This window comes from Stegodyphus dumicola, chromosome 5 (genome assembly GCF_044657685.1).
Source record: "Stegodyphus dumicola isolate Sdum_Otavi_A_Nest chromosome 5, ASM4465768v1".
NCBI classification, from domain to species: Eukaryota; Metazoa; Arthropoda; class Arachnida; order Araneae; family Eresidae; genus Stegodyphus; species Stegodyphus dumicola.
The window spans coordinates 177467273-177481944 of NC_140772.1; positions in this window are offsets into that span (position 1 = coordinate 177467273).

The window sequence follows — 14672 nt, forward strand, 5'->3', positions numbered from 1 at the left end:
TTTTGGCGAATTAAACGTATTATTTGCTTTTATTTTTCCCACTTGCACTGAATGAAATATATTTTCTTGTGGGTCTGACAGGCCAGGCATCGATTATACCCTAGAAATAAGACTCTCTTTTCTTTTTCATTGTTTTTATTACCTTGAATTGTCATGCATTTATTCATTTATGCATCTTGAGCAGTTAAAATAAGCTCGCATCCGTAATTAGATATGCTTTCTAATCTATGAGTTAAGAATACTTTGAATTAAATAAGGGCTTATAGTAGAATAAACAATCAGATCTTCATACATTAGTTATTTTAGAGAGCTTTCTGTTAAAGTTTTTTGAAAAAAAAATAGATCTGACTTAAATTAAAGCATTTTGGGCCTCTTTTATCCTGAAGAGGTCAGCACAAATTGTTATTTAAATATGAAAGAGATTTCAGATCAAGGAAGGGAATATTTCTTGTTTCAACAAAAATATTCGTAGCTATAAATCACAGAAATTATGCTAAAAATTATACTTGAAAGAACTTTTCTTTTATTGGAGCAGTATTTAAAACAGAAGATAATCCTGACAAATATTTTTCATAAAATTGGGGGAAAACGAAGGTATGTCTTTTTTACATGACAAATAATGAGCAGTGCTGCTTGTCTATAAGAAAGAGAAGAACATTTCTCTGAATTATGCAAGAAATTTTATGCATTTATGACATTATTAGAACAGACATGTATATTTAATTGCCTCAAACTGCATTATGCATTACTGATGGATAACCTAAAATGTATTGCATTTACAGATTACATTTTATTTCTTTACCACCGTCATGTATGTATTTAAACGACCCAGTAAATGTTTTATAGATACAACTACTGTCAATATGTAATATTGAAAACTAAAACAAATAAAACCATTAATTGCATTATTATTATTATTATCTGATTGTTAAATGGAATTTTTCTGAAAAATCATTTGAAATTAAATATGGGAAAATAATCTACGGAAAGTGATCGGATAACATAAAAATCTGAGACATCAGATGTCACATCTGCTACAAAAAAGCCAGCCAGATGGAACAATAGCTACATCCAATACATATGAGTGAAATGGTTACAGGATCTTACTATCTTCGGCCACATAAGCTAATCTAAATTCTATTATTGAATCTGGTGACTTCTTGCACAGGCGTGAAATAATACCAGCACAAAAGAAGGGTGAAAATAATCCTTTATAATTTCAACTATGAACAGAAAAGCACGTACTTCGTGCTTCACAATAACACCGACAACTTGCGGTGAAACTTAAACGTTGTTACATAAATCAATTTAAGTCTAAGAATGTGCTGAATTAGCACTTTTAAATTACGACTAACTAGGCTGACTCGACAACTTAACAGGCGTGATAGTTATTCAAATGGATAAAATGCGTAACAGCAACTCCGCGAAATAGCAAGGTGAGAAACAAAACTAGTGCTGGCTAGCGAAAACGAGCTCTGAATAAAGTCTAAAATTCACCCGTTTAAATACCCAATTCACTTAATTTTAAATTTACATCCTGGCGAGGAAAGGCGATGGAAAGTTGATTAGTTCAGGAAAGATAACAAAAATTTGAATAATGGGTTAAATGAACTAAGGGAAACCCTACACGGTGACTCTCATTCGGAACGAAATAGGATATTAAATATCACATAAATTATGTATTATAATATACCGAATATTCATGAATTGTATATACTGTATATTGTTATGGAAAATTGCTATGTATTATTTTGCTGTGTGCAATTATTATGTATTATTTTTCTGGTCATAAGGTATTTAGTAATTATATTATTTTTACTGTGATTAATGAATTTGTATTGTTATTATTTAAGAATTAATGTATAGTATTTAGTTTTGTTTAAACTTTAACTCAATTACGACGACTCAATTACGGCAAAACTCTTCTAAGTTTAGCTGAAGAGTGTGATTCAGAAAAAAAGGCGAGGTTTGTTACTTCCGTTTCCCACGAAGCGGTCAGTAGCGGCCAGCTGCAATTTCCTTTTCGTGGGGGTTAAACACGTGTGTTTTGCTCGTTCAGAGGTGAATAGTTCTAAGGGGCGACGATTTTTGACAGAGTTATAGGTTGGAAACATTCCTCTTTGCGTGGGAAAGCAAGGGTCTGTCATCTTGTAGAGAGTTCTGAATTTTCTTGGAAATTTAGTCATGGTTTATCTCCTGGTTGTAGTTGGCTAGAGGGGGGTCCAAGTTTCCTAAGATTGGCTAAATTTTAATTTTATTAATGTTTGAACCAGTGGTGAATTAGAGTGATGTGATGCTGCACCGATCAGTGGGCGATAGCGGAGTTTTTGTGCGACTTCAGAACTGTTCGCCTCTGAACGAGCAAAACACGTGTGTTCAACCCCCACGAAAAGGAAATTGCAGCTGGCCGCAACTGAACGCTTCGTGGGAAACGGAAGTAACAAACCTCGCCCTTTTTTCTGAATCACACTCTTCAGTTTATAACGTTGCGCGCCTCTAACTAGCACGCAACCAAGAGGTGACTGTGAAAGCTTGTATAAACCACAGAGTCTTATAAAGGGTTTAAGTCCCTTTTTATTCAACGTACTAATTTACAATTGCGTTCTCTTGACGCTTACAAACGGTGCCAACTCGGCAGTCAAAATAAAAATAAGAACCTGAAAAGAAAGTAAAGACAATATTCTAACTACGAGGCTCTCTAAAATAACTAAGTCACCGCGTTTTACAAAAGCCGCAGCTAATTCAGCAGACTTGAAGCTCACTGGAACAATTGCAACTACTTCCCACCAAGCACATAGGCCGCAACGCGGGGTTCTTCAATTCTCGATTTCTACCTCCGCGCTCGCTAAGTAAGAATAACTCTCTCACCGAACTCGTTTCCTTCTATTTAAATCATACTACTTCCGCTGATAATTTGAATGCTTGCGCGTTCTACTCAAATTTACATATTCTGGCATTGGCAGTTCCAGGGGAAAGTAAGGATTGACAGGAAAGATAGTTTAAACTTAAAATAAATGTTAGTTAAAATAACTATAAACCCTACATTTGCCGCTGCCAGAATTTGGAAAACTTGGAAGCAGGTCCTACAAACGACCTGTTGTAAGTTTATCTAATTCTGAACTAACTGGCGAAAGCCTCATTTACACAAAAATAATCTTATGTAACAATTAAAATTCTGTTACTCTTTACAAAGCTTTCTTCTTACAGCAACTTTTCCTGGACTTCATCAATCAATCTTGGTCTTTCCTTCCAGCATCTGGAAGGAATAAGTATCAGTATCTTTCTACATACATTATAATTTACACTTTCTTGACACAATAAATTTTTGTTTTTAACGTTTCGTTTTTCTTAGTTATTGCTTAATTCACATTCATTCAATTTTTCAAGCATTAATTTAACTTTACCCTGGCTCTCCACCGTGTGTGGTGTCAAACGGGAATATTCCTGTTTTAGTCTTACAACACTTCCCCTAACCACCATGATTTGTTAGAATTCAACAACCAAATAGACACACCTTACTCGACATTCTACAACTCAATGAGCTACTTTAATATTCTTAAAAATTCAAATGTAGGTGGAGAACCCTACAAAACACATTCATTCTAACTTCCCCCTCATTCATCTTTAAACATGCAGGCTTTCGCTCTAAAGCATGACTTTACAGTTTAATACTTAAATTTTGACTTCATTGCTTTTAAGCATTCACTTTTAGCATCTACAATTTTATGCTTCTAGACTAAATTCTACTTTTACATAACATGCAAGTATTTACATACATTTACAAAAGTTTAATACATATGCTTTTTACAATTTACCATAAAATGAATAAGAGAAAATAAATTTTTACTTTACTCATTCTTCACCAAGCTGGCGGCACTGGAACTAAAATTCTTATTAGTACATACAAGAATACGAAGTTATTTTTATCTCCGGCCAAATTTTGGCTTTAACATAACAGAATTAGTCTTTCGACCAACAGAAAATGCTTGTTTTTAGCTTTTACACTTAAAGAAAATAATACTTTTGCCTTAGCTAAATAAAGTAAAACAAAACTAAGTCTCAACCGAGACATATTGACTTTCGTCAAAACATAGAACTTCGTACTTATGCATAACATTTCGGAACAAAAGAGAAAAATATTTATAGAAGGTTTTAACTTATCTTTGAGTTTTCGATGCTTGAAACTCCGTCATCCGTTTTTGACAAAATTGATCCCAAGTTAGAGGTGTCATGGATGTCAATCTTCTCCTTGTTGATCTCCAATTGTCGTCCCCGTTGTTCTTTCTTTTGCGTCCTCTACATGCTGGCCTCTTGACGGAGTAATCGTCTGGTTGTTGGCTTTTGCGTTTCTGCCTGGGACGGCTGGTCTTGACGTCCTCCGGTTTGGAGTCCTTGAATTTCTTCTGTTCCTCGTACTTCTGTGCCTCCTGTTGGCGTTTCAGTTTCCGGAAGGGCGGCCTTGCTGGCACCTGACTCTGTGGCCGTGTGCGCGTTCTTCTTGATGTGTAATTCCTTCTGCCATCCTTTGTAGGTGGTGTTTTTCTTTTTACCACGGTTTCTTTACCCGGTTCATCTGTACTTTTGTTTTTCTTAAACGCCGGAGTTTGATAATCATTTTTTCTTTTTGATACCGACGTCCGGGTTGTAGAAGTGCTAGGTCTCTCTTCAGTTCTCCGTTTCTTGGGTGGTGGAATAGTTGTTGCAGTCTCTGGCCCTTCTATTTCGTTTAGACTTGAGTCCTGCAAGAAACTTTTAAGGATTTCAAAATCATTGGGATTATAGTATTTTTTCACCTGGTCGGGACTTGCTTTACAGATTTCCCCTCTCTCGTTTTTAAGATATAAAACTACTCCTTTGATTTCCTGAATTACATAGGGGCCTTCAAACTTTGGAGCTAGCTTTGCCATAAAATTGTCTGGGGCACTTGATAAAGAAAATTTCCGTTTCAATACTTTATCACCAACTTTAAAATCTGCTTCACGGCGTTTTTTATCGTAATAAATTTTCTGCCTATTTCTTGCCGTATCCGAGGTTTTAAGCGCCTGATCAATTAGTTTTTGCACGTCCTTTTGTTTGAATTCCTGCTCTCTTTGTTGCACAAAGAATAATTTATCTAAAGGGGTAATTAACTTTCTGCCTAAAAATAATTCTGCTGGAGTTTTTCCCGTAGTATCATGATGTGCCGTTCTTAAAGCATAAGCTAATTCATTTATGTAGCCATCCCAGCGCTTGTGATGTGTGCTAACGTAACTGCGAATTATTTTTACAATGTTTTTATTAACTCTTTCTGCTATGTTAGCCTGTGGTCTATACGGAACCATTTTGATATGGCGTATATCAAGTCCATTGCATATGTTTTCAAATATTTGACTAATGAATTGTTTTCCGTTATCGCTAATGACTTTTATCGGTGCACCGTATTTTAAAATGTATCTGTGTAAGAATGCATCTGCGACTGTTTTGGCTGACGCGCGTTTAAGTGGAACAATTTCTATCCATTTTGAAAAATGATCTACTATTACTAAAAGAAAACGATTTTTATTTAACTCGCTCTGGGGGAAGGGACCAAGGAGATCTATGCCTAAAATTTCATTCGGAAATGTAGCGCGAATGTTATTTAAGTACCCGGCCGGGCTGTAATTAATATCATTTATTAACTGACATTGATTGCAGGACCTGACATACGCCGTTACTATTTTGTATAATTGCGGGAAATATACCGCCTCCCGTACCCTTTTTAAAGTCTTTCTGACCCCGAGGTGGCCCGCTGTTTTTTTTTTTTCGTGCAACTCCTTCAAAATGCTTAATCGAAGCGAGGCTGGGATGACTGGCTTATACTCAAGATTTTCGCTCGTTGTTTTCGTATAGAATAATAAATTATCTATTATTTCATAGTTTTTTTGCTCTATTTCTTATCGCATCGATATCTGTATGCTCAAAGCCTTCGGGGTCTTTCAAATAAGCATAGATATTTCCAAATTCAGGATCAGCTTTCAGTTCAGTAAGAACCGTATCTCTAGAATCTAAAATTTTTCAAGTCAACACAGCGCATTTAAGTTCATTACCTTCCTCGTCCAGTTTTATACGAGAAAGTGCGTCAGCTACATTGTTTTCCTTACCCGGTTTATATTTTATTGTGATATTATATTCTTGGAGTTTTAAAGCCCATCTTATTAACCTGGGCGTTAGGTTTTTTCCCGAGTAAAGTCTACCAACAGCCGCATGATCCGAAAAGACAGTTACTGGCGATTTGCCGAAATAAACTCGAAATTTGTGTACCGCCATTAATACGGCTAATGTTTCTCTTTCTGTAGCTGTATAATTCCTTTGTGTTTGATTCAATGTTTTACTAAAAAATGCCAGCGGATGGTTATTTTGCATAAGAACCGAACCCACCGCATAGTCTGATGCATCTGCCGCAATTTCCAGGTTTTCGTCCCCCTCAGGGAATTTTAAAATAGGGGCATTAATAAGCGCTTCTTTTAATCTTTCAAAAGCTGTGTTAGCTTCAGCTGTCCACGTAAATTTACTCTTTTTTCTTTTGATTACTAAGAGTGGTTCAACAATATTAGCGAAATCTTTTATGAAAGATCGATAGTAAGAACATAGTCCAAGGAAAGACGAAAGTTTCTTGGCGGTGTTGGGCGGTGGGAAATTCTTAATAGCTTTTATTTTTGAATCTTGCGTTTCTATACCCTTTTGCGAAATTTTATAACCGAGATATTTAAGTTCTTTAGTTGCGAACTTGCATTTTGAGGCGTTAATTGTAAGACCGGCCTCTTTTAATAATTTAAAAACTTGTTCGAGATCACTAATGTGTTGTTCCAACGTACTACTCGTTATAATTATATCATCTAGATAAATTAAAGTTGATTTTCCTAGGACAGGCTTTAGAACAATGTCCATAGCTCTCTGGAATGTTGACGGGGCCCCACACAACCCAAAAGGCATGCGTAAAAATGCATAAGTGCCCGATTTTGTTATAAACGCGGTTTTATGTATATCTTCGGGTCTCATAGCTATTTGATAGTAGCCACACGTTAAGTCCAAAGTAGACATATATCTCGTCGATTTGATCTGTCTAATGATCTCGTCTATAACCGGCAAAGGGTAAACTGGGAATTTAGTTATGCTATTTAGTTTTCTATAATCGATAGCAAACCTCCAAGCCCTTTTATCCGAAGGAGGAAACTCGTTCTTTTTCCTACATAGTACGACTGGACTCGCGTACTCACTATTTATGGGCGTTATTATTTTATTCTTTAACATCTCCTGAATATGTTCTTCGATGATTAAATCTTTTTGTTTGTCATAGCGGTAAGGTTTAGTCCTACAAGGTTTTTCGGCATTTAATTGAATCTTGTGAGTCATGATCTGACAGTTTCCCGGTTTTTCTGAAAACAAATGAGAAAAATTACTCACCACTTGCTGTATTGCTTTACTTTCCTGGTTATTCAAATGTCTAAGGTCCAATTCAGGTGTCTCCACCGGTTCCACCACCCTCTGGTCCATCTCCAGCACCACGGAACTATCTTGAAAATTTAATTTGGCCCTCGCGGCCCTTAAAAAGTCCATACCTAAAATAAGAGAGTGTTGGAGGTGTTTCACCACAAAAATTAATACTTTGAGATTTTCCTCTTTTACCTGTACGTTTAATGCTACTTTCCCGATGCAGTGACATGTTTTTCCTTGCGCCGCTATAATTTCCGTATTTCTGGTTTTAAAGAGTCGTATCCTAAAAAAAATCCTTCATTTTGAAGAACTTTTCACTCATGAAATTGCCTTCTGCCCCTGTATCGATGAGGGCTTCTACTGGTACATCGCCAACCAGGACTTGTATAATTGGTAGCTGTGAGTTTTTTTACGATGACTGTATTTAGATGTCTATTTGAGGGTTTTTCTGAAACTTCCGGGGTCTGGACCCTCCCTTTCACAGGCCCCTCTAGTCGTTTAAAGCTTTCCTTTCAATCTGTGTCTTCTGGGTACGCGGATGCTTATTTTCAAATTTTCTTTTTGGGCCTTGCCCTTCAAGTTTCGATGCGTTAGCTTGATAGTTCTTTCCGCCATATGAGCGATTTCCATTTCTTGTTTCCTCCTTCCTTCTGGTACTTTGAGAATATGTTTCCCCTCTCGCTCTTTCCGCGATTCTGCGATTTTGAAACTTCACTGCCAATTCGAAAAGTTCCTGCAATGTGGTTGGGTTTCTAATTTCAAAGTAGTCTTGGACAGCGGGTAACAATCTTGGTAATATTATTTCAATAATCTCCGCATCGGGTTTCTTGCCATACAGCATATCCGTTAGCTTGATTTTTCGTAAAATAAAGTCCGTCAATTGTGCTGTATCCCGTTGATAGAAACTATATAGCTCGGCTTCCAGCCGTGCGCGATCTTTCACTATGGGGAAGGCCTTCACTAACGATTTTTTGAAATTTTCAAAAGTATACGTCGGGCTTCCAAATTCACCTAGAAGAAATTTGCCTATATTTTCCACCATAGCGCGGCCTGTCCTCTTAGTGCTGATGTGGCGATGGCGACTTTTTGTCTTTCAGGCACAGGGTAGACCTGAAAGTGGTTTTCTATACCTTCTAAAAATACGGACACCGAATTTTTTCCGTCGAAATAGACGTTTGGCTTGATTGATGCTCTCAAAGTCTGGACCAGGTATCCAAATCCTTCTAACTGCGTTGTCATTTCTTGGTGTTGTCCAGCGGCTTCCATCCAATTTTCGGCCATTTCAGTTCGATAAGTGTTCGGGCGCCAATATAACGTTGCGCGCCTCTAACTAGCACGCAACCAAGAGGTGACTGTGAAAGCTTGTATAAACCACAGAGTCTTATAAAGGGTTTAAGTCCCTTTTTATTCAACGTACTAATTTACAATTGCGTTCTCTTGACGCTTACAAACGGTGCCAACTCGGCAGTCAAAATAAAAATAAGAACCCTGAAAAGAAAGTAAAGACAATATTCTAACTACGAGGCTCTCTAAAATAACTAACTCACCGCGTTTTACAATACGGCTGCTCATTCAGGAGACTTGAAGCTCACTGGAACAATTGCAACTACTTCCCGCCAAGCACATAGGCCGCAACGCGGGGTTTTTCAAATCTCTATAACTACCTTCGCGCTCGCTAAGTAAGAATAACTCTCTCACCGAACTCGTTTCCTTCTATTTAAATCAGAATACTTCCGCTGATAATTTGAATGCTTACGCGTTCTACTCAAATTTACATATTCTGGCATTGGCAGTTCCAGGGGAAAGTAAGGATTGACAGGAAAGATAGTTTAAACTTAAAATAAATGTTAGTTAAAATAACTATAAACCCTACAAGTTAAAAAGAGTTTTTTCGTAATTGAGTCGCTGTAATTGAGTTAAAGTTTAAACAATACTATACATTAATTCTTAAATAATAACAATACAAATTCATTAATCACAGTAAATTAATATAATTACTAAATATCTTATGCACAGAAAAATAATACATAATCACAACAAAATATTGCATAGCAATTTTCCATAACAATATAACTACTGTAAGCTGTATAGTGATATTCTCCCTGTATGTGCTACAGGTTGATTTATTTTACTGAATAGGAATAGGAAAAGCTTATGCATTTTGCTACAGAAATTAAAAACTAAACCGTCACCACTATCTGTCGAAACTCTTTTCCTTAGAACTCAAGAAGTCTGCCCCTAAACACAATAATTAATTTGCACTCAAAGGGAAGCGACGAAAATACAAGTAAAAGTAAAATAACTAGATAACTATTTTATAAGCATAAAATTCTCCAGCTTAAGAAATTCAAAATGCTACTATTGAGGAAATTAATTAGTGTCGCTCGTTTTAAAGTTTGCATAAAGCCTAGCATCCAGTAGAGAGAAACGGATTACAATACTCCTTTTAGTGATTTGAACCAACCTCAAAGACATTATTTGTTGAACTCTTCTCATTCATTTGCTAATTTTTCTAAACTGAATTCTGAAGGGAATTCCACGAAAGGGATTATATGTGCTTCGCTAATTAGTTTGCCGCCCGAAACTGACCGTTTCGATAATAGTTCTAAGAAACTAATTATGGAATTGATAAATTAACGATCTAGATTCAAAGTCGAAATGATGATCAGATATACGCGATTTTCCTAAAACTCGACATACCTTTTCCTCCACTTTTCAACAAATCTTGGTTATTTTAGTAGACACGTGTAATTACTTAAGTTTCTTGAACGTAGTCAGAGAGGAATGAAGATCATGTTGAGTTAAATTCGCATAGATGAAAGCAATATCCGCATGTCTTTTTAGTGTTGTATAGATGCAATTTTGCGTTTTTTTTTATTTATGATTTCGAAACAAATATCGTGCAAACAGTTAGGTATGATGTATAACATAAAAAAAAAAAAACTATGCTTTTAAAGAGATAGCCACTTTTTAAAAACACTTTTGCATTTTCTTTTTCTTTTTGAAAACTTTTATCAATTCGAAATGAAAAAAATATAATATTTACGTACGATGCTGACATTCAGAATGGACGGAGATACGCATTTTAAGGCCTTCGTTTAGAATGGCGAACAAATCAGGTATTTCGCCGTGTCATCACGTGGAATGTTAACCACAGTGCACCTGCAATTTTGACGTAGAAAATCCCCGAAAGATGGATCCTTCCTTTATCCAGCCTCACTTCCCGATCGCTGTGATCTGTACAGCGTTCAGTAACATTGATTACCGTACTGATGAGCAAGGACGACGCATAGTTGTTGGTAACTGTACAGTTTTCTGTGAAGTAAGGGAGCATTTAAAATGCTGGCAAACAGAAATTTCTCCCGCGTTGTTTGTAACAAGAAAAGAAGGATAGGTGACCCTCGGACCGTCCCTCGTGGTGCTCTTCATCAAAACTAGGGAAGATCTGTAGTGCGACGGGATTATACCTATAGGATCAATAGTGAAATTCTTGTATCCAGCCCATTTTCACCTGTATCTTTTCTTACCCTACCAACAATCTTTCAAGAGGAACTTCAACTTGACAGTATTTAAATCTCTGCATGCTATAAAGACGCTATAAGCTTACCAAATATGTATGCTTTCTTGGGATTCGAACTCTTGCTGCTACACCAGAGCGATTATTGTCGAAAAATAGGCGGATATTTTTGCTAAGGTCGCTATTTTCAGCGTGTCTTTCAGTGTGTCTTGGTTAACATAAATATGTATTTTAAAAAGCAGTTCCAATATTTTGAAATAAATTTTAACATATTTGTGCCGAACAGTGCGAAATCTTTTACATGAAAGTGTTTGTAAGTAATCTGTTCCTGCTTATGTATGTGTATTCTAAAAGTGATTATAAAACTGTGTCCATGAAACACATCTAAACATATCGAAGAGAAACAATTTATTGGAGTACTGATTTACTAAATTGAATCAAAATTTAATAAACCAATAAGCATCTTTATATGATTTTTTAAAATCTAAATGTTTCCCTATTGATAGAAGCCGATTCATACTCAACAGTTTATTTAACATTCTACCGGTAAAAGCATACTCCAAACAATTCTTGGCACTGAATTAAATTATAGGGAGAACTCAAGAGAAACAGGCCAAAGTAAAACATAAAATTAGGCAAAGCATATATACTGCGTTTAACGTAGATATTTGTAAAGACTATTGATTTCGAGGTCAAACATGTATAGGTCCCTCTTGATTAGGAGTAAAAAATCTGGAACGAAGGGAAAGCCATAGCAGTAGCGCCATTTGCCGCCAGAAATACTAATAAAAATTGAAAACTATGCTAATAGAATTCTAAAACCGTTAGGAAGGTAAAGAGACAGTAGAATTTTTTTTTTTTTTTTTTTTTTTTTTTTTTTTTTTTTTTTTTTTTACAGGAGAGATGAAAAATCAGCAATGTCCTCACCGGGAATCGAACCACGGACTTCTCGAATAAGCGTCGAGCGTGGTGACCACTACACCACGAAGGCATGCTAAAAAGGCGAGAGAAATACTTTACTATAAAAGACTGGATTAGAAGCAAAAAGAAGAATTATATTAGAATCCTTTACACAAAATAAATCTTTGTGAATTTGAAAAACTTCAAAAAAATCCAATACACCAGTCGAAGAAGCATTTTGGATAATTAAATTTCGAGGTCAAATTATTCGAAAAACTATCTTTTAGTCTCTAAATTAGCTACGTAGACAATCCTTTCGCCTTTTTTTAATGGCAATAATGGAGTTACGTCCCAGGTTTTAGCTGTTATGGATTTGACTGATTCAACCATGCAGCTCACATTTGAGACTGAATCCAACAGTCTTCCCTTTCTTGATACTTTTATAATCTACAATGAATCTCATTTCAGCACTTCTATTTATTGTTTGTTTGCATCCCCATACTAAGTCTTGTGACTCATGTAAGCAAAAAAAATGGCTTCTTTTTACAATTATGTAATTCGTTTTTTCAATGTTTGTAACTCAGAACCTTTGCTTACTAATGAATTCAATTATTGGAAATTCGTTGCCACTAACAGAGGACTTTCTCACGTAGTCTGCGATAAGGCTTTATGAAATATTCATCTTGAAATCGAAAAAGGACATTCCACTGTTAGCAATAATATTAATATCGTTGTGGTGCTTCCTTTTGCCAATTACATAATTGCCCGGATTCTCCAAAAGCTTAAGTTACAAGACATTTTCTTTCTTATCAGCAAAATCCAAGATTCAATTCTTAGATTCCATTTCTGACTTTCATTCTTAGAGATTTATAGCGTATTTTGTCGGGCTGGTTTGAGATATATCAGTCAAACAAAAAAAGCATTAGAATTTCGAATAGATGAGACAAGAAACGCAGTGCTGTCACGAAAAAGTGTTTTCGGTTGCCCACGGAAACTCTTCGTGAACAGGAGCGTACATCTTCGTCCGAAGCAAATCGACGGCCAGTAATGCCTTTCTTCAGGGCTCAAAGAAATGGAAATTCCGAGAACAGATATCTGGACTGTCAGGGATATAGATTTGACTGCCCGTCAGCATGACGTTTCCAGAGCTGACGTGCACGGCTTTGGGTTTTTCTGTTGAGGGGTGAACCCGTACGCTTTCCTCTGACGCTTGCTGTCTGGCTGAAAATGATGGCCATGAGTTTCAACAACTCCATAACCTTTCATGTTTGATCCGCAATAAGGAAATGGGTCAGGAAACGTTATTCTTCATCATGTGGTGATGTGAACATTCTGTTCAACGTTTGCTCCTCCGGCAGGCTGTGGGGAATTCACTGTCCAAAATTTTTCCGGAACTTCAAATGTTCTCTCAAGATGGCATGAAAGGTATTGTGATAAATGCGAAACATGAGCCGAATGCCTTCCACCGTAAGCCGTCGGTCTTGTGTGACAGCAGCAATGATACCATGAGCCTGTCCTGGGCTACTGATGTCTTTCAGTGGCATAAGACTTTTAATTATTGTTTATTCCATCAAAAAATATGCACACGTGATATAGTGTATTCGCCTTACACAGCAGACATTCGGGCATGAATTTTACTTCCTCCGGCAATCAAAAAATGCGTTACAGCAATTATTCCTCTTTCCTAGCTTCCACAGTGAGAACAGACGCACTAATAAGTGCGGCCAACAATAGATTGACTGAAAATCTAAAAATTCCTTTTTTGTTTCCTAACTGCGCCACCCCCCAAAAAATTGATGGTTAGGAGAAAATAATTTAGAAACATGGTAGACGGCACGGTTCTATATAGAAAACTTTTTTGAAAGTTGTACAAGCGGTAATATACTTCTTCAATATTTTTATATCTTCTGAGTATATTATTCGATGTTTAAAGCATAATTTATTTCCAATGGCGGGCCAAAGCCGTCCCAAGACGTAGGCAACCAATAAGCGGTGGTCACTTTATTATGGAGACATCTAACAGGTAGACCAACATTGCCTCTTATGAGGGTGTAAGGTATATTTTAATTTTATAGCAGTTATTTTAATTTAATGCATCTTTCCTATCTTATTTAGTTTCAACTTACAACTCCCTACCAGAATGAATTTTTAGAATTGTGGGAAGGAGAATAGTATTTAAGATGCAGCGGCAACGCCAAACAGGCGCTATCGCTGTTTGGCGCTGCAGCATCTTGAATATTATACATCTTAAATAAAACCGCCAATTGGCTAAAGGCAGTAAACCTGTATGGCATCCCTACGGGCTCACGAGGAGAGACGAGTTTTGTCCGGCAATCTAGTATATGTAACACTTTCGTCTATGTAACTTCTTCAGTGTTGTGCCTTCACCGTGATATATAAACTTCGGCATCAGTGTCTGTGTTGGGACCGTGCTCTTTCTTAAGCCATTATAATGTATCTATGTTACTTTTCCATATTAAATTTGAGCCCACGAACGGCAGAGCGGTAAAATCGCTGAACACTGGTAGTTCGGTCCGAGGTTCGAATCCCGAGAACGGGCTGGCTGTATGGGCGTTTTCGTGGTTTTTCTCCATGTATAACTTGTGTACGAGCCAGTTTCCCTTAGAAAGTTTTCCACGAAGGCATCCCTCCTCTTAGGCAGATAATCCTAGTGTGCTTTGCCGTATTCTCAATACACCATATTAAATTTTATTATCAATTGAATATGCCTATCTCAATTACGATTGCTGTTTTTCTAGGTAATGTTATCAATACTTTTGTAGGCATGTGTTACTCGCGCGTA